General features: G+C 39.1%; 1 protein-coding gene across 1 annotated transcript in view; it reads right to left on the reverse strand.

Annotated features, from left to right (window-relative positions):
• Positions 1–17,403, reverse strand: part of lpp (LIM domain containing preferred translocation partner in lipoma) — a 199,289-nt gene extending 181,886 nt beyond the window's left edge. Inside the window, exons 1-2 of the mRNA XM_007571364.2 lie at positions 17,223–17,403; positions 8,395–8,455 (exon numbers count right to left, since the gene is read on the reverse strand). The gene's annotated coding sequence lies outside the window, so the exon portion shown is untranslated. The remainder of the gene's footprint in view (positions 1–8,394; positions 8,456–17,222) is intronic.
• Positions 17,404–24,316: the final 6,913 nt, after the last annotated feature.

Raw genomic sequence — 24,316 nt, forward strand, 5'->3', positions numbered from 1 at the left:
TAATTAAATGAGATGCAACATTTAATTTCCCTTTGGAGATTATTTTTGAATTGAACTAAATTCCCCTGCAAGGCTTTGTATAAATGGTATGAACAAGGAAAGTCAGCGAACAGTTGATTTATTACAACCTACACAGAGGTGGACGAACTGACCATCTGCAATAAATGTTTAACCTTCATGTCTCAACAGTAGCTGAAATACAACAAGGAAGAAGAGAGGAAAAACAAAACTGAAGGGACTGGAGGCAGGGAAGATGACTGGCGGCTCACTGACACCCTGCTGGGGGTGTGGAGGGGGTTGGAAGAGGGGATGTACTGGAAAAAGAACGATCCGCAACAACCTCAGGTCTCACTGCTGAATCTTGGCGCCAATAAAGACGGAGCACCTGTTGAAGATTGCCCCGCTCTGCAGCTGATTTGGCGGTATGTGAGGCAGGAGCAGTCATGTTCTCGCACATGAATGTTCTTCATAACACCCAAGAGCAGGTGAGGCGTGTTACTAACGTTTTAAAAGGAAGGAGTTTCTGGTAAGGCCTGTTTGAACCCATAAAACCACAGAAACAATGAAAAATATTCTCCTTTTTTGAGTATTAAACATGAATACAAATGACGTTTTCTTTACTACCCAAAATGTATTCGCTTTTAAGAAATAAAATAACTAAAAGTGAAAATCAGAGGGACTACAAGTGTAATTTAAGCATCAAATCTAAGAAATTACCTTCATTTATTCAGAGGAAGACATTACATATTCTATAGATCATGAAAATATGCAGTTGCATTGAATAGATAAATACTTCATTAGAAAAACATGAAACTAGAAAGGCTGCATTGCAATGAGTTGAGAAACAGGAAGTTAATCGTTTCTCAATAACTCACTCCATGAGTGATCAAGCTTTGACATTATTTGGCAATAAACTACCACCATCATATCTGACTGTAGGTGTTAATTTGTTAATTTTATATTATTATTTTTCAAGTTTTTCTGGAAGACGTTCCACTTTTCTCTGATGAATCCACAATATTTTTCCAAAAGTTTTGATGGTCATCAGAATGCTTTTCGGTAAACGAGATTTGTCTTGGTCAGCAGAGGGTTTTGTATATGGAGGCCATTTTTGCCACTTGTGCACCAATTGCAGTTTTCAGGCCGATCATAGTTCTTTCAAAAGCCTTACCTCCTGCTTCTTTCATTATCAATTTTGGCCGACATTAAAGGAATCTTGGTTAGGAAGCTGGTCCTGAGACGATTCGCACGGTTCCACGTTTTCACCATTTAGCGGTTAGAGGTCCAAAGAAGACGTTGTTACTTTTTAAACTGGGCAGCATTATGCGCTTTCCAGGCTTGATTGTGCTATTCTATAGCACAGTTATAGCACAAGTGTTGTGAAGAAAATCTTCTGAAAGGCTTCACATGAGCTCATAAAGAATAAAATAACTAAAAAAGGCATTTCTTAAACTCGCATAAGACTTCGAGGGATCCTGCCTGGAACGCAGCCAGTGTTAGGACGAGAACACCAACTATGTAACTTTCGGCGGTTACAAAAATGTCATATAAAATAACTGGGCCTCTGTCTCTTTAAAGTCCTGCTCTTTCTGAAACTCCGCCTTCAGGAAGTCAATACAACATGGCTCCTTTGTTGATCGTTTAACATTTTTACCAGCGCTGCACTGAGAAGTAGCTTGTATCATAAGCTCAGTAGATGCGCAGTTCCACCAGATATCTGCTAATTGCAGCTGGCTAGTCTGAAGGAGCTGAGTGGGGGAGTCATGGAGAGAGCTGCTCAGAAGCTTGAGAACTGCAGCTCTGAGAAGGAGCTTCACGCTCAAAGGCGGCGGTCGGTTCCACCCAGGCGTTTTGCACAACTGAATGGTTGCCACGGGAGATCCAAGGATTTCTCAAACATGCATGAAATTATCAAAGCAGCACTCAGGGTATGTTTTGATGAGGGAATAACATTACAACATGATGTAAAGCTGAAAAAAAAAAAGTCAATTTTACATAATACTGCCCCTTAATAGATTCTAGCCTATTTCATGGTGTCGTTAAAGTTCTAAATCTTCATATCTGGAACTAGCAGAAGTGAAACTGAACCCCAAAAAGTGTGCTTAATTACAGTTAATTCATGATTAACTGATTAGTCTTTCTTAAATTAAATCATTATCAAAATCACCAAAAATTACACTTCTTTAGCTTATTTTTGTCATAAACATTTCTTCTGCGTTTAAAGAAGAAAAGAACGGGATTAAAAGCAGACGTGGTCCTTCCTGCTGCTTTTTCAGACATTATATTGATATAGACATGCACTTTCATGCATTGGCTGCATACAGTATGTTCGGAAAAGTCTTCTATCAGGAAAAACAAGCCCAATCACAATAATTGCATTAAACCATCAGTATGAGCAGCAGCAGCAGCAGCAGCAGCAGCAGCAGCAGCAGCCCCCACAGCCAAGTAAAATCATTTAGCTCTTCCTTAACTTGTGGCAGAGAAAAAGCTGCCAGGTAGGCGCAATAAAATCTTTGAAGTGTGAGAAATAGAGCCAGGAGGGAGGTCAGACTTGTTAAGGTGTAGCTATCAGTTAGAGTGGATGTTTGCAAAGCCACATTTATTCAATGAACCAAGCTGTCTTGTTTACTTTCTCTTTCTCTCTCTCTCACACACACACTCACACAAGCAAAATATATCCACAGTAAAACATGCCAGGCTTTTTACCAAATTGGAGCCAAAAATATCTAATCTATTAAATCTCTGAGCTTTTGTTTATCACCTCTAAGCTCCAAGTGCTGCCCCGTCAGACACACTCAAAGCGGGAGGTTAAAAGAAACATCCAAGTGTCAAGCAGGTCTGCTGCTGGGAAAAGGGAGAAGACTTCCAGATTTCCTAGGTGAAACAATCCCAAACAATTGGCTTGTCTTTTCCATATTTACAGATACAAACTGGAACATTCTGTGTGGCGCCTAAAGCAAGTAAACAACAATGACACCTCCCTGACACCACTCAAGCTTCCTATCAAGCGGCAGCTAATAATGGCAAACTGCCCTCCCCACACACTCCTTTTCCACCTCTGAAAGCAACATAATCTACAGCGTTTCAGGAAATGCAGCAGGAAACATGGATGAATCAGCCATTTTAACGTTGTTTAACTCGTGTTATAAACGAAGCCCAAAATGATACTCACAGCTTCTCTTTAGATCTTTGCGGCACACAGAACTGCTAGCTCTACTAAATGGCACTCAGTTGGAAGACTCCTCTCACCCTTAGAAAGGCTTTGCGCTGCTAAAATGACTCACATCCCCTCTTCCAACCTCTGTCAACCATCACGAGGAGGTAAACATTTCCAAATATGGAGAAAATATGGAGACAGTATTGAGGGCAATATCAGTTTGGTTTGCTTTTAGCTAGGAATGCCAAACTATGCGAGCCACGGAGCCAGTTCTGTGGTGCATACCTCTCACTTGGAATAATAATGATGAAGATTGCAGGGAACTTTTCGCAGTTGTTTGGGGTTCAGTCTGACCTAAGATGGATGAAAACGGGAGACTGTTATCTCAACTCTTACTTTTTAAGGATGAAAATAAAGAGAAAGGCTGATGAGAATTTTGCGACTGACTTCCACTGGGTGAGCTGCTGACACCAACATTAGGTTCCAATTTATCTTTAAAAATTACCACACAAGGAGATAGATGAGGAGGGGAAGAAACAGTTTTCATATCATTTTTTAGATAACACAAAGTGACTGCTGAGTGGACATTTTAAGGGTGTTTTCACAACTGATAGTCCAGTAGATGAGGGACCAAGATTGCAACATTTGTTACACGTGCTGTTCACTTTCACACTGAAGTGTCTTATGACCCAAACATTTGAAAAAACACTTCACCTCCTCGCCTGAGGTGGTGCTGCAGCAAGAACTGCTGAATGAAACAACACAAAAACCCCAGAAGAACATTCTGAGGGAAACTTCATTCTTAATGAAATGTAAACAAAGATGGAGTAATGTCAGATTTTAGTGATCGTAGGATTTCTCTTCTGTCTTTAGTAAAAGATCACGAGCCATTTCTCCCGCTAGAGGTAGACTCTTGTATTTGTTATTGTTGTCTTTACCCAGAATGCAATGGTCTTCTTCCTGCTTTTCTCGATTGTGCATTCACACATCCCCAAACAGACTTTCTAGGCAAACAAACTATGAGATAAAATGACTTCGTATTTCTGTAGAGCTTTTCAGGACCTTCAACGACACTTTACAATAAACTACCAATTAGCATGAACAACATGGCTAGCTAACGTTGCAGTCTTTGTGTGTATTTTCTTGACAATGTAGATGCTCAACCACATTTTCAAATCCATCACATTTAATAGCAGACAGAGGTTAAATGTTTTTAGTAATGTAGCAGACAGAGTCACTTTTCTGTACTCTGATTAGCCTTCCTATTAGCCACCCTGCCTGAATAAACATTAGACGCCTTGTAATGGAAATATGAAATTTTTTTTAATAAATTATCTATGTTTCTGTGCACGGTTAACCTAAATAATTAGATTTTTACTCATTACAATGATGGAGACCACATTTGGAGCTTGAGTTTAATGTCTCTCTTTTTCCTCTGCCATGTGACCTGCTGTCCTACGTTACTGACAGATGGTCCCTAGTAAAGGAGAAAAATCTGTGATGAGGGAAGCTTGTGATTCAGTTTTAAGTAGTTCAAGTTAAATTCTAGGTTTATAATGCATATAAAAGACAGACTTTTTCCTTCATGTGGTTTGTCCACACAAGATGAACTGGAACAGCAATGAACTACATTGGACTCTTGGTGAATACCAAGGGTCCAATGACTCCAATGGACTCCATTGGACTGACTCTTGGAGTCAGTCCACTCTCTGACTCCAAGAGTGGGGGATAGAGTCAACCACGACTAGCTAAAATCTTTGAATATTTGAGCTTATAACTGCTTATTTTAATCACTCTAAAATCAAATGTACATTAATATGAACACTGGAAACTGCATTAGCACTACCGTAGAAGCTAATATCTAGTCTTCCTTTTCTCCATTTGGGGTACAGAAAAATAGTACCAAGGAAAATGAGGGGCACTCCTGGATTGGCTACTTTGCAAACACCAGATTTTAGTGACTGTCAAGTAGAATTGCATAGAGGTATTTGAGGTATTTGGACATTTGCTATTGATTATTTTAGAAAAACATTCTAAAATAGGCAAATTATTTAATAATTAATTAATTAATAATTTGGACTTAAGATGCACAGAAAAATCCTGAAACACTGAACTGCAAATAGGTGGGGGTCACTGTATGTTACAAGGTCAAAAAAAACAGAAACAGCAAACAAGCTAGCATTAGCATGGCACGCCAACAAAATGCTCAGCATGAAGATGGAGGAAGACGTGAGTTTGCTGAAGACTGTGTGTCGAGTCAGACATGTTTAGAACCATTGCAACCGTAGCAAAGCTATCCTGCAAAAAAACTCCAAATGATCCATTTCTAGCAACGAAAGGAAACACATGTTAAAGAGTCCAAGTCATCAGCAGAAAGCACGTGGTAATACTGATGAACAGAGGAGAAATATTTTCCTTTTCAGAGAGAGTCTGATCAGACTTAAAGTTGGACAGGATTAGGTCAGTGCGTTGCTAAATTGCAGAGAAACAGAATTCACCCTGCAAAAACTGGCAGGTAGAGATCGCTTATTTACCACATGAAGTCATCTCCCTGCACAGATTGTCTTCAAGTGATTAAGAAGGTGTAATTAAAGTCTGATTACTCCCATGAGAGCCATGGGTCAAAAGCTTAACAGCTGCTAAGGGAGAACATTGCATTGACCTTCCTGGACTGGGATTGTATTGAGGAGCAGCTTGAGAGTCCTCATTTCCTGAAACAGCACAACCTACTTTACACAGGTCCCTCAGGAAAGGACCACCAATCAGTGCAGTTCATGTTCACGCATTATTAGCAAAAACGTTGTTCCTGGAGAAATTTCCCTAAATATACTCTGTGCGATATTTATTAGGACACCAAAACACGGTGGAAATAGGATTTCCTGATTTAGTGTGAACAGAGGTTTTTTTTTCTTTCCCCAAATTGTGGAGCTTTTAAGATAAGAATATTAGGAAATTAAAACTAGGAGGTACTTATTTTCAAGAATAATCAAATTTCCACAGACTATACTTAATACATGTTTAGAAGGACATGTCGGCACATAAAAGAAAAACATTTCAAACATATGTAGAAATGTTTTTATCTTTATATTAAGGAGGCAGTACAATGCTATTCAGACACCGGCTGCCTTTGTATTAATGTTCTTCAAGGCCAAGCCTTCGACACCAAAGAGAAAAGCCATGATGCCACAAAATTTTCCAGTTGGTGGATACAGAACGCCAAGACATTAAGTAAGGTTTCTGCATGCGGTCAGCTTTTCTTTTTTTTTTTTTTTTTTTATTACATTTATTTCCATGGCAATTTGTAGAAAGAAAAAAAGTTGCTAAGACCATTTGAAAATATCACTTTTCTAAACATCCAACTGTGTTCACTGCATTGTGCTTCAATCTGAAGGCCAGAGGAAAGCTGGAGACTCTGCACTGCTTAAATTTGCTGTTTGTTCAAATATGAAGTTATGAAGGAAAACTGTAAATCTAGTGATTACAAGGAAAGTCATTACATAAATATCACCTAATTTGCCTCAGTGAGGAGACCCAGAAGCCAACTCTTCATGGCGCATGTGACGTACACTGAGCTCCAAAAGTATTCACACCCACATGGCAAACTCACACTTCAATGGATTTCACTGAGATTTTTGGAGCGGCACATATTTTATAAATACAACTCTGAAAGGCTTTGGAGGGCTTTTCTAGTCAGCCCCTTTTTATTTTAATACCGGTAAATAAAATCCAACTACAACATTTAAGGAGAAATGCTAGACAGGACGAAGCTGTGGAGCAGGTTAAAATAGAGTTTTAAAGAAAAGGGAGGCAGAATTATGCTGTCTAGATGCTTCTTCTTACAAAGGGAAGCTGCTTAAAATTAAGAGCTAAAGATGGGGCAGTACTGGCAAAACAAAACTGTGTTAGAGGCCATGACAGACGTGAGACTGAGGCAATGGATCAACTTCCAACAGGACGATGACCCTAAGCAAACAGCCAGAGTTATAATGCAATGGTTGGAATCCAGTTCCGGATGCATCCCTGCTCCAGTACACCTGGTTCGAACTAGGGATGCAAATATATGAAAATCTGAGCCGATAATATCTCATATTGATCTTGCTATAAACGATAACCGGTATTTACCAATAGTATATGTATATTTTGTGAAAAAATGACCACACTGTTGATTTTGCCCACATTGCATCACTGTCTCACATCCAAGCAAATACTCCACAGTCAATCCCGAAACATAGACAAATCGCAACAACATGGAGCATTACATAATAATATAAGTCAAGTTTTACTTAATGGGTACCAGAACCAAAACTCTAAAAAAAGACTGGCAGTGATGTTAACACCGATACATTTCATCTGAATAATTCAAATTATTGCACTACTGCCTCAAGAGCTACAGAAGCCTGGTAAAATCCCACTGATTATAGTTCAGCTATGTGGCAAAAGGGAAACGCCTACAATATCAAAGTCCAGACCTGAATGCACCTGACAATCTGCGAGACTTTAACTCTGATGTCTGGGGTTCAGTGTGGCTCAGCTGGTGGAGCAGGTGCACCATGTGCAAACTCTGCAGTTTTTAAAAAAGACAAACCCATGTCGCTTTCCCTCCACGTCACAATTCTGTGATACTTTGAGTATCGCTCGGCTCATGAGTGAAGACTTTTTGCAAGACACTGCATATGCAACAGCTGGCATGAATCTTATTTCCAGTTCAAGTCAAGGCAATACTGCCTGGAAACTGAACACAAACATTTCTCACTTCATAAAACATATTCAAATTCATTCAGCAATACAACTGTCAAAATTATCACGTGAATCTTAGTCGGAACAAAGCACTTCATAAGCTTAAGTATCACTTAACTGGTGTCCTAGTTGAAGTTTAGGGTGTTTCATCAGCATAGCTGTAATAAACTCTGGTGACACCATCCTGAAGCAAATTTCTTTCATACCGTGGGGGTTTCCTGCTTCCTTCTTTTCTAACCTTGTGTCTGAATGTGGCCTGATGTGAAAGTAACCTTATACTTTATGTGCAAAAGTACAAACAGAAGAATAATTCTGTATTAATAATGGGTGCATGCTGAGCTTAGGGTTACCTTTAAACTTCCTGCAGAACATCTAGTTTACCACAATAGAGTGTGCCAAATATATCCATATTTATGTTGCGAAAGTGGAAGTGAACACAAAAAAGGAACACAACAGAACATGCAAGTCACAATACAGAAATACACCAAAAGTAATCCTACCTTTATTTCCCTCTTTGGGATTACTGGAAGACAGCTGAAGCCCTTTGCAGTGTGTTGAAATCTGCAGAGATTGAGAAATACAGACAAGTCTGTGTTACACAAATAGATTACCTAACTATAATTTGGCTGTGGAGGACCACGCCAGCATAGTAAACAGACACTGTCATGTGGGAGCCATGCTTGTTCTGGGTTTCTGTCATTCATGAGTGGAAAGAACTCGGCCAAGGACCTGCATACTCCCCCTGATGACCACAGGGCAGCTAGTCTGGAATGTCAAGGTCCTGGCACCAAACATGGGACAGTATGGCATTAGAAAACAACGACAAGAGGGGAAAAATAAACTGGTAGGTGATATCACATCTAATGGAGATACACTTCTAAAAATGTGGGGTAAATTTAATCAACCCTCCAGCTACTTCTACAGTTGGCCTTCTGGGGGCAGCAAGGTGCTCTCCTAAGCTGGTATAAATGCTGTTATCAGTAGAAGAAGAGGACCTAGACATGTACTCTATTCCTGACGTGAAGCTGTTGGCATAAAAATCAACAAACTTTTTTTTTTTAATAAAGAGTCAAAACAATCAATAGTCAAAGGCCTGGCTAGTTTTTGACAAGCTGGTCTTTTCACCCCGTCATCTTTCCTTTCTATATTTTTACATTGCTGAGCTTTTTTTTTCCTCATCTTTGATGACCAATTCACGTCATTTTCTAGACTTTAATGTGTGAAATTTCTGGACCATTCTAGTCCTTTCCTGCTAATATTACCTGCACCTGCTAGAATATGGGCATACTGCAAGTCTGCCCTCTCTCATGGCAGAGCAAAAGAGGACAGAGGATGATTTTCAGACCTTTGCCGAAGTCGATAAGATTGGTAGATAAGATCAGATTCTCATGTAAGCATAGGACAATCAACGATCTCCCAAAATTAAGGAAATTGGGGACGATTTAGCAGTCAGTCGATTTATGGGTGCAAGTATGCGTTTAAAGCCAATTCAGGTCCCTGTTCTCTATAATGAATGCCTACAGCAGAAAAGCCTAAATAACGCTGCAAAGCACAATGAATTCATATTCAGTCATAAGTGTGTTATAATAAACTTGTAACAAGGTTACAAGTTTATTAATGCCCATTATTATCATTTTGGTTGCCATGAAGGGTAAACAGTAAAGAAATGTTGTTTCAATAAGCAGAAGAAACTTGCTGCTTGCTTGCCTTTACCCAACTAAACTCTTTCAACAACAGAACCAGGTGAGTCAATAATGTCTGCTTGTTGGCTCAATAATTCTGGTGTCTGGTTACATAATCATTTATGTATTATTGACAAATCTGTTTAGTATGTAAACAACCCACGCAGAACACTAGCAACAGAATATGGAGGATCCTGTAGTTGGTAAAAACACTGAACCGTCTTTTCAAAGACAGAACATCAGAGCAAAACAGTCAATCGTCCTTCAGTATTTCTCTTTTAAACTACTAACTAATAAAAACGTTATCTGCAATACGGGGCAAGGCACCATGTTACATGTTGCACCCATCCTGGAGAGTCCTACACACATTTGAAGCAAGTATTGGTACGTTAATGTTACGCCATGCATGTTGTGTGAGGAGCTAAGAAATGCTTGTTAGGCCCAAAACAACATGTACTCGAGCTTATTTTGGGTACATATATTTTACCAAGATTATGTCTTTGTCTGAAAATATCATTAGGCCATCAGTAGAAGACCACCACAAAGAATTCCACAATATCTTATTTATTAAATATATACATATGGACATCATAATGATGCAAAAGAAAGAGAACAATGAAGGAAATGCAGGCTTATCACAACTCATATTAATACAATATTCAGTAGTAATGCCGTTTTTATTGTTATTTTCCTAATCTTGTGCAGCCCCTACTTTCAGTCTAAGCAAACACCCAAATCAACAACAGTTTTCATCCACATAAACCCGCACAAGTACGCATCTGTGCATTGTTTTAAACTTTCCAAACCCATAGGGGGCAGTGTAGCACAAACGTGAAAACCTGTCAGCCAATCAGATTGCATCAAAACAACCACAGCTTCCTGTTAGGAACGATATTTTTCAAGGTAATATTGTAAGACAACTTTAAAATATTACAGTGTTTGAGGATGACAGCTTAAGGTATATCGGGTGTTGGAGGGAATTTCAAGCATTATATCATTTTAGCCTGTGCAGTAACCTGTGTAATAAGGTTATTGAGGTTAAGGTTATTTCAGGTGTTTTCCTCCAACAGATTTGTTTGTATTTTGACTGAATTAAAAAAAAAAAGTGTGTCACAACAAGGTGCATCCACACAACTTCAGCAATGTATATTATGAAATTTGTTCACATATACAAACTGTACTCTATAACACAGCTAATAATTTAGATGTATTTTTACGCTGTCTCGTAAAACTTAAAAACAGGAAAGATCAGACAAGTTCTGAAAAAACAGAGTGACATTGAGCTGGCAGTAAGCTTGCTCCATGGCTGTGGAAAATTAAATCGGACAGGTTTTTAGATCATTTAAAAACTGGACCACTTTAGTGAAAATAGTCAGGTTGGCACCCACTTCAGTGTGGAGGAAAACACGACAACATTCGGAATGACAAGCTAAACCATTTAAAGTGGTTTAGAGTCCAACCTTTACTCTTCCAAGACCCTGAACAATTACCAATTTCTTCATGATCCTGAACTCAATGCCATCCAGGAGACATTTCTGCTCCACAAGTACAACTTTCTCTTCCTTTAGCCACAAGAGGAGATCTCGAAGGGAAAAACTCCCTGAGCAGCGATCCGTTTGAAAAGCGTTTGGAAATATTTGCAAAACTATGTCTTGGTACTAAGAAGAACAGATTTTGACAGTTTTTGACTAGCATGAACATATTCTCCTTTAATAAATGATAATTTCTTCTTAAATATTTATGCATAATCTGCATCAGCAAATTAAAATGAGTTTTATATCAATTGGCTTTTTTTTTTCTCCACTCATTCTTACAGTGGGGAAAAAAAATATATATGACGATTACAGAAACATTATGTGGTAATTCTTTGTGAACTATGTCTCATCTGACACACTTTTGCTCATGACAACAGGTGGAGGGTTATTTCCCCCCTCCTTTTAAAAATCCACCACCCAGAATCAAACTCCTTCAAGAGTTTCCTCATTAAAATATGCCAAGAAACACAAACAGCAGAAGCTACTAGGGGGGCCGGGCTCAAAGGCAGCCGAGGCATTTATCTTTCAACTTAAACATCATCAGCGCTGTCAAATGAGTCCCTTTTTAGCCTGAGATTTTAAAGACGGTTCTGTTTAATGTTGGTTGAGTTGAAAATGTGTCGCAGTGACGCAGATGTATTCGGTTTGATGACAGCTCTCCCTCGGGGGACCTTGTGTTATTGATTTGAAATTCACATCTAAGCCAAACTTTGTGTTCAGTCTTTTTAAGAGAAGAAAGTTGGGATTTATTTTTCATTTCATAACGGAGTCACATCTAAGGTCTCGACCGACGTTCTTGTTGCTCTCACGAGGAGGGAGCGGAGCGGAGGCTCTAAACTTTCACAAAGGTTTTCGGTTAAGGAGGCAGGAGGCGGGAGACCTTCACATGAATAACTGAAAACCTACTTAACATGAGGAACCTGGACCGACTCTCTGTAACTATGGTGTACAAGTTCATTCACACTACACAAGAATCTCACAACACATCTCTTCTTAGATACACAGGGTTTTGCAATCCAGACGGTAATTAGAAGGTGAATATAAAGAACACTCTAGGGAGGATCATTATAACAGCGCACTCTGCATATTTCTGTCCACCATAACCTAGAATCCATATGATTGTATATGACTTCTATGCATATTTGACTTTATCATAATACCCTGACTGATGGAGAAAAGTAGCTGTGACTTTCCGGTTCGGTGCAGATCTCCCTCGACGGACCAGAACCAGTTAGTGCCATCTGGAAATTATAAGTCTGAGAGAAGCAAAGATGTGGGGTGCCTCAAGGCTGTGTTCTCAGCCCATTTTCATTCAACATTCACATGCTCCCCCTTGTTTAGATCATACAGTGTTACATCATCTCTTACCACACCTTGGCTGATGACATTTACATTTCTTCGTCACCACAAGACTACAGTCCTTTAAAGTTATACCGTAAGTGACTACATGCAATACACTTGAGTAAATGGGGCAGAATTTACTCAAGCTTAAATCTAAAAAGGCATGTCTTCTTTTTGGGCTTAGAAATGCATTGTCGGGACATGAGCACCTAATGATCTACTGTACGGTGGTGCTAAAACTTACAGTGTGTCATAAGTATGTTTACAGACTAAAATCTACATTTCTTTTACAGCCGTCATCTACAAGGAAGAAAAAAAACTCAAGCATTAATTTTTAGTACAATAGATTATTGTAACATACCAGTCATGCTGTACTGACATGCCTTGTATTTCTATGCGATATCAAAAAACAGCTTTAAATAACAGGGTTGCCTTTCTACTGCCATGGTATTGTAGAATATGTCATTTGATCTCAAGCTAAACCACACCATCCCAGTTATTTTGAACATCTTGAAGAAATCTTATAACATGACTTGCAACTTTTAGACACATATACACACTCCACAAATTTGCAACCATATTTTGTAATGAAATGTTCACATATAAACTTTGCTAAGTTGAAGTTAATTTTACAACAATGGAAATTTACTCACAGCAGCATTCTAAATGCTTGAATTTGCTGACACTGCAGCAAAATTGACTCAATTTTTCCGATCATTTCAGCAAATAGGAATTTTGACCAATTGGGAGGAGACGGAATAGAATAGAATTTAGCGGAAATATTCACACAAAGGTAAAAAAATATATAAGTACACATTTACCACACAAGAAAAATAATACTGTGCAGTTATTTAAAAAACTATATAAACAAAGACTTTTTCAGCCAAACATGGTCTGGTTCATGATTTGTAATGTAACAAATTAAAAAGTATCACTACACTGTAAATGCTTCACCCTTCAGCCTGAAACACACACAAAATAAACAATACTTTGTTTTCCGAATGCAATTAATTTCTTCACATTCAAACCCAAGTCAAAAAAAAATGTTGATAACCCAACATAAGTGACTGGATAAATGAAGATAAAAAGTGTCCTCGCATGTATTAGATATAACTCAATAAAGAAGAAAAACCAGCGAGGCAGGGCAAGCCAGAGTCTTGACCAACAGTCAGAAAAGGGATTATAGGACACCAGTCTCTAAGCTACTGCGCTTCCAGTTAGTAAAATGGTAGATTTAACATCTCCTTATTGGTTTGAGAACAACTGCAGTTTGGAGTTGCTAATCAGGTGTAATAGAAAAAAAAATCCCTCAGGTCATCAGAGACCTTTGTGTATCCAGGACAAGAACCAGAACCAAACAAGGCACCATACCGTTTCTCTGCTCCTCAGCATTGGAACCAACTTCCTTAAAAAGTTGGCATGTGCAGAAACTAATTTAAATCAGAACTGACAACATTATTGTTTAATGCAACTTTTTCTACAAAGACTAAAGCTTATCTCAACAGTTTATCAGTTTCTGTCATTGGTTCTTATCAATCCGCTTCAATTTGTATTTCACTACTTCCTTTTTTTTAAGTCATGCATAAAGCTGAATGCAGCTCCATTAATGTATTGTTAGTCTCGTCATCTTGTGCTTCAATGTGCTGTTTGTTCTGTAAAAGCACTTTATATTGGAATATGTATGAATTGTGCAACAGAAAATAGAATTAAACTCCATTTTTACAAGGATTCTCTCATGTGCTTTCTTTTACAGAGCAGGCTGGTAATAGATTCTCATGGTGTAAAAATAGTACAGTAACAAAGATTGAAAATTTAAAACAAAAATCATAGCTTTATCTAACTGAACTTTCTAAAAGAAAACTACAAGTTCACTGCTCTTAAAGGAACATATTAAATCTTACAGTCATAATTTATTTATAATTAAATTGTCATTTTTATCTGAATGACCTAGGTGTTGCAAAAAATTAAGCCGGAGCTCGATTCACATAGTTAAAGTGACGTCACAGATTATGTATGACACCTTTTTGGGGTGTGTGATGTAGTAATGCTCGAAGAGACCAAAATTAGTAATATAAACGAAAAGTCCTACAGATCGAGGCAACAGATGCCTTCACTCAGCCAGCTGACAGAAAAGCGCACAGCAACATCTGGGAGGAAGGAGATTACAGAACTTCTCTGTGCTACACAGCTGGAACAAAACGGAGTCGACCCGGCTTGTTTTTTCACGGCTCAATGAAAATGGCATTTGTACACAGAACCACTTTGTATTTTAGAATCTGGACTTGCGTCCAATGCGCAGGGGAAAGTTTTGTTTTTCTAAAATGGGAACTCTTTAAAAAAAAAAAAAAACTGGCTCCATAGTTAAAATTTCACCCTCATGTAATGACAAAATAACTCAACCTCTAACTTGACCTATAACCTCAAATGTGTCACACATAAACAATAGCGGCAGACTACATGTTGGTCTTGCAGATTATTCATTTTATGATAAAACATGAAAGAGAAAAAGCTTGACTTTGTTGTTACGCCACACAGCTAAACTCTAATTTGTTGTTTTTCATTCTTGTTTTCTTGGCTTTATGCGAGTGTCCTGTACTCCATGTTTTGTGCCACTTGCAGGTCTAGCAAAGTAAAAATAGCATTTTCGGGATGTTGTTGGTGTTTCCATGTGTATGAAGACATTTCTGGAAGCATTCCTGTGTGGACAGGTGCCTAAGTTGTGAGCTGCAGAGTTATAAGCACAGCAAGTGTCCTCAATAGTAAGTACAATAAATAGGCCTCGCTTAAACTGACCAGTCCAGCAAAGGTCGGTGCGGCTGGGACGACTATTTTGTCTGTATCCACTATAAAACAGTCCCATAGAACCAAACCTTACCGCATCATTGCCGAGCTCAATTCATTTGTAGGTCCGTAGAACATTGGTACAGTTAACTACTGGTATCATACAACACAGGCCATTGATTGGGGGACAGAAACGTTGTCACTCTAGTATCATGCAATGTTAGACATTTGGGTTTATCCCCGCCTGTCCAGTGAGAGTCCAACTGGTAGTGGAAAGATCTCCTGAATAAGCAGAATACATGGAACCTGCAACGAGACTGTAGTTGGTGAGATGCAAATCAGTAATTCATTGGTCAAACATTGAGGTGCAAATCTTTTTTTCAATTGTGGTGGAACAGCATCTACGGCATCAACTGTACAGGACAACCCGCAACAAACAAATAAAAAAAGAGATTTCAGAGAAACTGGCCGCCTAAGGGTGCATGCAAAAAATAACACTGGAGCGTCGACTACAGCAGCGTTTCCCAACCCTGGACTTCAAGGCACACTGCCCTGCATGTTTAATGCGTTTCCTTGCTTCAGCCTAGGTGATTTCAACTGACAGGGGTTTGCTGAAATGTAATCAGCTGAATGAGGCAGAGAAACATCTAAAACATGCAGGGCAGTGTGCCTTGAGGACCAAGGTTGGGAAAAACTGGACTACCAAACCTGCGCACCCACAGCCTGTCCACGTTCCTCCATTTTAGTGAGGAACAGCCTGCCATGAGGAGACACAACCAACTTGGCTAGAACCGAACCTGACATTAACCAGCTAGAATGAGACTTGAAATTGGAGAAGGGGCGACAGCGTGCCCCTATAGGGTACCAAACCACACCGACCCATGCTGGGTTTCTGTGAAAACAAGGAAGTAGATCCTTGAAGTGAATGTTTTACTCTTGATGTCATTACAGCTGCATCACTGTGAACTTTGCAGCATCTTATAGTCAGATTTTTTGTAAGTGATGAAACAGGTAAACATTAAGTAAAACACAGAGGGTATCTAATATCATGATTCTGTGATATATGGCATGATGCTCAGTGCTACATATGAATAAATAAGTTATGTTATGCTGTAAAGTGTGTCTCTGAGGAGCCTGGTGTGTTCTTTGAACTCCAGGCCTGCATGCTGATCTCAGAGCAGTGCTCTGTGGATGACACAGGCCCACTGTCAGGTCTGCTTAATTATCTCTCTGTCTACGTATTTGAGCGATAAGGGGGTCTAACATGTAAGGTCTAAAGGACACAGCCTTCGCAGTAACCCCACGATGACATACAACTGCCTGCAACTTTAATGACACACACCGTGAACTGCACTAACGTGGCAAATCTGCGCTGTCGTAAACACCCAGCCAGGTCTTGTCATACGTCACCCGCTACGCCTGAAAACTAAATAAATAAATAAGGACAGACACCGGTTTTCTGCGACTTCAGTGAGCACGAGTTTCTTTATAGTGAAACTCGGCGACATATTTCTGTGCAGAAAAAGGGGCTCTCCTTCACTCTCCGGTGACAGTCTGTTCTTCCGCATTGCTCGGCTTGCGGACCACTAAAGCTAAACCAGAACCCACCACCCCCCGGCCCCCTCTCTCTCTTCAGAGAAGCAGGGAGTCCCGAAACTTTTGACGGGCTGCACACGCTGTCTGATTTTTTTTTTTCTTCTCCCCTCAACGCATGAATGAGCTCCTCTCTCAGCTCGAGCTAGCGACATGTTAGCTTTGTTAGTACCCTAATGTAACATTCCTACCGGGCCAAGGCTATCCGCGTCGAGTCCACGCCCTCACTGTTAACTCCGTCCGAGCTACAGTCAAACTCATATTCGCGTCCCAACAAGGCCGAACAAAACTGCAGAGAGGAGCTGCTCCAAGCTCCAATCAGTTTACCAAGCCGAGCAGAGCCCGGTCAGCTTAAACCGTTTCAACAAAAGAAGTGGAACCGATGCTCGGGCTTACCTCGCTTTCTAGGAAACGAGAGAGAGGCTGAAGTCCCAACCAAAAAAAAAGACAGCCCCCCCAACCCCAAAAAAAGGGAGAAGTCCAACTTTTCTTGATCCAAATTGTGGGAGAGTTGAAGGCAGTGACGTCACGCCCTGAAATTCCAGCCGTCTCAGTCAGATCAGAGGTTTGCCCATGTAAGGCAGCAGGCCAAAACACTGACACACACACGCGGCACAGCACTCACACACTGCTGTCTGCACAGAGGGAAAAGAGCAATATACTTTAAATTACTTCTCCCTGCGATAACATAAGACGCATAAAATGAAACATCTCCACGTTTATTGTACAGTCAGAGGCGTATTCAGGATTCTCCGGGACTCTGGGCTTCAGACAGTTTTAAGGGGGCTCTATCCCAGTCTGTGCAAGTTTTGATAACTGGATGTTCTCATCATCAATCAACACAAACCAGAGGTTTTTCATTTTCAAAGTATAAAATATTAAATTGAAATACGAGCTGTGTTTCTTTTTATGGCTCCAAACTGGAGAAGAAGCATGTCTTGCATGCCCTTATAGGGGAAATTCTCAAAGAAAACTCTGTTCAAAATCCTATGTTGTTTACATGTTCAGATGTTTCTCTGATCAAATACGCACTGGTAAAACTACTCAAGCTTAATGTTGCTGTGCTTGGATTAAGCCCAAAATATTCAAACAAACAACTTTGCTTCTCTTAGGAAATGAGAGCTGTAATGTATTCTACTTTAAAATTAAAATCTATTTCTTTTTTGACAGGTATCTAATGAAAAAAATACAACTATAGATAAATGCTCTACCCACTTTTTTTCAGAGTAAAAGTGCCAAATAATGTTTAAAAAGAATCTCTCTTGAGAATAGAATGACGCAGATGCAGGTAGCGTCTCCGTCATTAGCAGCTAACATTTAGCCTCTTTTGTTATCCTCAAAGTTGAGTCATATCTTATACTATGTCACCATTATTTTTCCCTTCATATAATGTCACACAAACAATTTTACAAAGTTTTTAACTCTGTCTATACAACAGGGCAACTCAAGAATCACTTCCTTTCTTACTTCAAAATAAGAGTTTCAAGTGTAGCTAAAAAAAAAAAAAAGAAGAAAGAAAGAAATCCAGCTTTCTCATTTAGGCTTCATTAAAATAGCTCACATTTATTTCACCAGACAAGTGACAAGAACCGAATAGTGGTTTGTTACAAATACTTTCACTAGAAATTTAAAGGTACTTTTTTAATCTTGAGATTTCATACCACAAGCTTTAATTAAATAAGGCTAATAGGCCTCATTCACATGAAAACAGATTTTCTAAAAGCATCTTTTACTATTAAATTATTAACTAATAAATAATTGATGCAGTCAACCTTCACACTGTTTTGTTGTTTTGTTTTTCCCCCCATTATTGCTGTTTTTTCTAAATGAAAACAGTAAAATAATCTGACAAATAAAAAGCACTACTAGTATTTGTGATGGGCTTCGGGTTAAGGGTTAGGTTTGAGGTGCAGTTCTCACAGCACTGCTTTAAATAGTTACATGTGGTTATCTATACTTCAGAGTGATAAAAGTGATTTTTACTCAAATATTTTGCCATTGAAAGAAGAAAACCTTATCTTGGGAGTCCCCCAAAAACATGCTGCCCTGGGCTACTGCCTGGCTAAGCCTATGCTAAAGTCCAGGCCGATGTGCAGTGGACACCTATAAAGTGAAAATCGGAAGACAAAAAGCAACACTAAACAACTAAAGCTTTTTACCAATAGACTTTAAACATTTATTTTAATCCTCACTTAAAATCTGTTAATAAACGGGGGATGGGGGGGTCAGACTCCGCATTTCACAAGACGGTGGCTAAAAAAAGGATGCAAGCACAAAGCACTCATCCGGTGAAGTGTGAATTGGCATATGTTATAATATGACCAAATTCAAATGCAAACAATGTGCACTGCATGCTGCAGTGCTCCCATATCCTGTCATGCACCGCCTGTCTTCTGGAAACGTGAGAAAAAAAAATGCTCATCGGTGTCTGTGGTTCCATTCTTCAACCATAATCTAAAATTAAGTGGATTTTCTTCTGGTAAATATTACAGAAGTAACACTTACCAAACCTCTGAGTTTAATGGTTAAAAACCAGACACCAGAAATGTCAAAAGAGGGTAGAGGAGGGGGTGGGGGGGTCTACGGCTGGCTTCAGAGTCTGGGAATTACCCAGCAACCTACTGGAAGTGATTTATTTTAGCATTGATTTGCTTGGTTTATTAGACTTATATAGAATCAGCCATCAGCCCTGTCTGGTTATGGTTTGTGAGCTTTTATAATGTCCCACCACAGTCTCGAATCTCTGTCACTTTTTCATGAAATATTCACCGTTTCATTGTGTCTGCAGAGCTACATGAACCTCTGCAAGCATGAGGACAGTGAACCTTGTTTACCCTTTACCTTTTAGATGTAAGCAGTTGTGCATTAGCTAGCTACGTTAGCCACTTTACCCGATAGAAGTGATTTATCAGAACTTGTGAATATCAACACTTTACAATGTGGAGCTGAGCGCTTTTGTTCAGGTGTAAGGAGAGCTACAGCAGTGTCATGATGAGACAGGGAGCATCAAAAGCTCTTAACCTGTAGCAGCTAAGTGGGATCTGGCTGTACACTAAATCACCTTTCTCATAGATATGCATTTATTTTTCTAGCTGTTGTGACAAAAATACCTTTTGTTGTTCTCTTACTGTGTTTATCCTGAAAGTATGTCTAGATATTCTGCGTGTAATGTCAGCGAGATTAAGCCAAAACGATGAAGATAACAGTGAAAGGAGAGGCACTCAAAAGGCTCCACGGACCATAAAGACATTTTTCTTTACCGACTCTCTCGCTAAACGCGGTTTAGATGCAACAATAACACAAAGATTCAGCAATATTATTAATGGCTTTGTTCCAAGCGCCTGTGGGTTTGTAACTGTTGTGTGTTTCAAGATAGTGCGTGACAATGATGAAAAAAAAAAGTTCAGTCCTGCCGACTCAGACGTTCAAATTAATCCCTGTAGAGAATTTCTAAAGACTGCAGCAGCTGATAAGTCTGCTTACTTACATTGACGTGTCAAAATTATTACCAGTCATATAATTATACTTCCCTAAAAGGTAAAATCTTTGACTCAATCCCTGAGCTCCGGTGGCAATTTTTAAAGAAATGAAAGAGATAAATAGACATTAAAGGGGCAGTGGGTTAATGTACTTTTTCAGCTTTACGTCATGTCATAATGTTATTCCCTCATCAAAACCACACCTGCAGTGTTCCCTTGATTCTTTAATGCATGTTTGAGAAATCCTTTAATCTCCCGTGGCAACCATTCAGCTGTGCAAAATGCTTGGGTGGACCTAGCTCTGCCTTTGAGGGCAAAGCTCCTCCTCAGAGATATGGTTTCCAAGCTGAGCTTCTGCGTTACATAGCAGGCCTCCCCAACTCAGTTCCTTCAGACTAGCCAGAAGCAATTAGCAAACACCTGGTGGAACTGCACATCTGCTGAGCTCATTATAGGAGCTGCTGCTCAGTGAAACGAAGGTGAAAATGTTGTAAAAAGGTTAATAGAGAAGCCACTCTATGACCACTTCCCGGAGCCGGAGTGTTAGATAGAGCAGGAAGTTCTTAAAGAGACAGAAGCCCAATTTCAAGGCATCAAATAACAAAGTCAAATTTATTTAAAGTCAAATTTGATACAAACAGTATTTTTATAACAGGTCACATACTTGATCATGCTATAACATGGCACTGTGTGGCTGAAAATAAATAATACATTGAGTCTGTATTTAATTTGATAATCATGAGACAGACTTCAGCTGAAACTGAGTGATTCTATTGGAAGTAGAAATCTTTATCATTGAAGTATGTTATTAGGTAAGGTAATGACAAAACATGCACAAACAAAAAATCTAACTAATTCAGTTGACATTTTTGAAGGAAACATTGAATCCATTAAATGTTTGGATTGATCAGAATTTTTATCAGCGACTCTCTTTGAAAATTTGGTTTTTGCACGTAGGTTTTTCCAAAAACCTGAGAACTTAAAACATCTTTCAGTTTCCAACCACAGTAACTACAGACATACAGCTGAACAGGATGAGAAAGCGCATATTTTTGGATCAGATGGCCGTTTACATGCCGTCTCTCTCTCTCTCTGTGTGTCTTTCTCTTTTGGCTGGAGGGATTGTCGGGGTTGGCTCCATCTGTTTGCCCGATGAGGTCAGTCTGAGGTTGGTTGGCCGTCAGTTCTGTGTTGCAGTCCGATGGAAATGGCCGTTCCACTTGTTGGAATCGGAACCGAATTATGACCAGCACCAGAAAGTAACCTTGCTGGATTCCCCAAATGTGCATGAAGGCAGAAAGGAATGCAGTCTTTTTTTTCTGGAACAAACTTCCAGAAAACTGTAAATCAGCTGAAACACTAACTTTGTTTAAATCTCGACTAAAATCCCACCTGTTTAGAGCTGTATTTGAAATGTAATCAATTTAACGATAGCAATTGACTAAATGTCATGTTTTGATTGTTGATTTTATGTTGCATGACTTTGTATTTTTGTGTTTGTTATTATGTAAAGCACTTTGAAATGCCTTGTTGCTGAAATGTGCTATACAAATAAAACTTTATTAATTGATTGATCGATATAAAGGTTATAGCATTAAGCAGCATGTTAAACAAAAATTATTGTGCAACCAAATCTTAAACAAGCAGACAAAGCTCATATTTTGATACCTTGGTTCTGTCACGGTGTTATTCTTAGTTTGACTCAACATTGAGAGCTTGACTCAGTTATAACAGCTCTCATGAGCAGAGGAGTTTATAATAGATATAACCTTAAAAAAAAGATGGTTTGACAATTATGTCAAATGCTATTGTTTATGTTTCCAGGAAGAGATGGCTCCAAAGCAAAAACCAGATGAGATATTTCACAGGCATGAGGCTGAACACTAATATAAGGTCTGCAAAAAAGAAAAAAAAAGAGGAAGTGTGCATTCGTTTGAACACTGAGGGTTATAACTGATACTGAATTAATTGTGAGTCATTTCAAAAGCTCACCGAGCTCTAAGCTAGCACGCTAGCATGTCTTCACAGGTGTAGGTTGAACTATTTATGTTCCGACGGTCCCAGACATATAATCTGGAAGAAAAGATGATTTTAGCTCAATAGGAATTGACAGTGAAGGTCTTCTCCACTTGCAACATTATAGAAGTGAGAAAATGTGCAAAAAGTCCGACGTGAGAGGTCCAAACCACGACTTCACTCCAACATCAGAAATTCTTTTCAAGATGGCCAAGAACCTCATTGGTATCTTAGTATGACCCATGTGAGGCCTGTGGTGCCATTGAGGGGTTTAATATAGACTCCCTCTTCCAAGGCCTCTTAATTGCAAAGAGAGCTTAAAACTCCAGTATGTGGCTTTATTTAAAAATATATATATATTTTTTATGTATTTGTTAAAACTTTCACTTCAGTGTGCCAGTATGACACAGATAATCTGAAAAAAGTTCAAGCTCCTCCACCTTCTCGCTGTGCTAGTATTACCCTAGAGAATGCTGACCAAAAACAACCAATCAGAGCCAGGAGGAGGGTCTTAGCACTGCCAATCAACTTCATGCATGCACCACTAAATGTGCTAATGGTAGAGAATCAACTTAAAGCTGTTTATCTGCCATCATTGGTAGCAATGCTAACTATCCTTTGCATTCATGACCGGCTCCGCTGTCAGGAAGAAGCTGCAGTGTAGCAGAGAGCAAAGGGGAATGAACAGCGTACACAAGCGTGACGGACAGCGCTAAAACCCGCCACCTGACTCTGACTCTGATTGGTTGCTTCGAGTTAGTACTGGGAGGAGCTCAATTTTTCACAGATTATCTTTCTCACACCATGAAATAGAGTCAGTTTCAACAATATATATATAATAGAAGTAAGAATACAATTCCATAATTTTTATTTAAAAATGTTTTTTCTTCGTAAAAGTGATTATAGCAGAGCAGTTTCATTCCAGTTCTGAGCAGCATCTGGTCCGTAGGGGGCGCCTTCACAGACGTATCTAAAAATTATATTTACGAATGATGTAAAATTAATAGACACACTGAATTATTTACGCAACATTTCCACCAACTCACTCTCATTCAACAATGAATTTCCCTCTACAGACTCATATCGTTTTCTTTCCTGCAGCTCCACAGAAGTGGAACTAAATAGCCAATGGTTGCTAGAGGAAAATAATGACCAATCAGCACAGCTGAACTCAGTGGGAATTTCGCTCGCTACAGAAAATGTGGTAAAGTTTTCAGACACTCGGGTGATAAAGTTTAAGACGACAGTCGGGGGAATATTTGCCTGGACTGAATTTTCCACCTTGAATAATGAGGAGAATTTTACACATAGCAGGTAAGCTACAGCTTCTGTTGCTCAACGTGTTTTTTTAAGTCTTAACATCCACATTGCTCTACGTACTGTTCATTAATTACTTTGTCTGCTCATCAGCTTCTATCATTTGTTCTTTAGACAGTGTTGAATGTTGCTGTGTTGTTATGCTTATGTCGCTCTGGTTAGCATAATGCTAATGCTGCTCTGTATAAATGTTTCTAAGATTTTTTTAAAATTGTTAATAATGTTGCTCTTGTTGCCTTTTTGTGTTTCTGCTGCTGTTACAATGCTAATGTTTGGTTCATATCATGGTGTTTGCTGGGTAAGGTTTGAGGCTGATTTAATTATTAAATTCTTTAAATTTTGCAAGGTAGTGAACAAACTTTTACTTTTAGTTGATTTAAGCCTTCGTGTTATTTTGCTGTATGAAGAACGAGACATTGTTGTGAAATTGTCATTTTCTGGCTGTTAATTGGAGCCTCTGTACTGGACCAGGCACATAGACCCACCAAGATCCAGTTCTTTGCTTAAAAGTTAAACCTATTCAGCCATTTGATTCAGTTATTGGAACAGAGACCCAACTAAAACATGGGGGACAATGGAGGACCACAACCACACAATAAGATGAAAATTTTCAATTATTTTCGTTATTTTATTTTTTTTTAAAGATTTCCCAGTATGCCTCCTCTAACTGGGAAAAAT

Source organism: Poecilia formosa, unplaced genomic scaffold (assembly GCF_000485575.1).
Source record: "Poecilia formosa unplaced genomic scaffold, Poecilia_formosa-5.1.2 Scaffold279, whole genome shotgun sequence".
NCBI classification, from domain to species: domain Eukaryota; kingdom Metazoa; phylum Chordata; class Actinopteri; order Cyprinodontiformes; family Poeciliidae; genus Poecilia; species Poecilia formosa.